Source organism: Austrofundulus limnaeus, unplaced genomic scaffold, assembly GCF_001266775.1.
Source record: "Austrofundulus limnaeus strain Quisiro unplaced genomic scaffold, Austrofundulus_limnaeus-1.0 Scaffold32, whole genome shotgun sequence".
NCBI classification, from domain to species: domain Eukaryota; kingdom Metazoa; phylum Chordata; class Actinopteri; order Cyprinodontiformes; family Rivulidae; genus Austrofundulus; species Austrofundulus limnaeus.
The window spans coordinates 265,362-267,334 of NW_013952434.1; positions in this window are offsets into that span (position 1 = coordinate 265,362).

The following is a 1,973-nucleotide window of genomic DNA, read 5'->3' on the forward strand; positions in this document are numbered from 1 at the left end:
TCATTGATTTACCTTCCAAGTTCTGCAGTATGGAGGACCAAAACTGACATAAATATAAATAAAAGCAGAAATATATAAATGAACCACTAAGTTAATAAATACACTTAAAATGCACCAGTTCAAGTAAAAAAGAACTTTACCTCATGTTTTGTAATTTAATTGTCATTTAATTGATATTTTTCCAGCTTAGTTCCAATAAAATTATATATTTTAACACAATTCAAATTTGACTGTTTTTTAAAATATATATTTTATACAGTTTTCCCTTTTATTTGTACATACATTTGTCTCTTAAATGTTTAAACTTAAATATTTTTATAGTTTTGTCCCACAAGTCTTTTTTTATTTCGATGTGTTGCAGGCATGTGCTGCCTCAGTTTAGCTTAAAGTTTAAAGTTTAGTTAAAAACAAAGGTCCGGATGAGTTTTTCTCCTTGCCTTTGTTTTAAACTAAACTTTAAGCTAAACTGAGGCAGCACACGCATGTAACACATCAAAAAAGATTTGTGGGAAAAAATATAAAAATAATTAAGTATAAACATTTAAGAGACACAAATGCATGTAGAAGTAAAATGAAAAACAAAAAACGTATTTTAAAAAACATTCAAATTTAAATTATGTGTTACAATATATAGACTAATTTATACTAATCTGGAAAAATAAATACTAAAGTCATTTCAAACAAAAAACATGAGAGAAAGTTCTCCTTTGTTATTTTAATTGGTGCATTTCAAATGTATTTATTTAGTGGTTCRTTTATGTATTTATGCTTTTATTTCTAATTATGTCAGTTTCGGTCCTCCATACTGCAGAAGCCTGATATTCATCCATTCATTCAAACCAGGAGTGTTGGAGCAGAGAAGCAAGTAAAACATGCAGGGCTGCGGCCCTCCAGGACCAGGATTGCCCACCCCTGGTATAAAATTTATTTGCCAACAACTTTTATTTTTTATTTTGACAAAATAATCCTTTYCCAATAATTCCATGCATTTGTTTTTTTGTTTTTAAATCCTAACTTTTCTGATTTAATCATGACAACAGATGAATGAATGCTGAATCAGCCATTTATTCTTTGTAWTCTTTGCTCTGAGAACAGAAGTGCAGCACATCCCACATCAAAGACCCTGATGACTTACAAACTCTAAAACCTGTTTTTTTGCACAAACTCAGGTAACGAGGTGGATGAATGTGAATGGGGATCAGATGTAAATASGTGCTGTTACTAAAAATGAAAGGTGGGTGATTTTATTGTGAAGGTGGAGAATAAATGAAGCGTTAAGTGCTGGAATGTGACAAGATAAGACTCTGGTCATCCAGGTGTGTTCTCCTCAGATCAGCCTTTAGAAAAATATGTTCTTCCTAAAACAAGACAAAGATTAAATATAAGATGAATATTAGGAGTAAAATGAGTTCAACAAAACTTTTAATTTGACAGAATCACGAGACTGTATCGACTGTTTTTATATCAAACAGGCAACAGTAACAAACCTAAAGTTGATATTAGAATCTTTGTCTTTCAGGTAAGTTTATACCTGTTTACAGCTCTTCATACACAGATGTATCCTGAATATATATATACATATATTTGTTTAGTTTTGGCCACCAAACTGAACCTCAAAACAAAATTTTTACTAATAGTTCACTCTTTTGAGCATAAATAAGTTAAACTTCCAGTCTATCCATTATATTTTAAGAAATGTTTGGAGCAGAAGTTACATGTTAATAATAAAATAAGTTGATGGCAGCAATTTCCTTTAGTCTTGGCTCAACTGGGACATAATACGTCAAAAATTCACACAAACCAAGTAATATGAAAATTCTATACACAAAATTAGTTTTTTTCTTAATTTTAATTAAAAAACATTTTATAAAATCTTATAAGTAATAAAGTTAGGACAAATTTTAACTTTATTAAGGTGATCATGATTGACTGCAGCTGGTAGTTTCTATTTGAAAGCAAATTAAAAATATAAA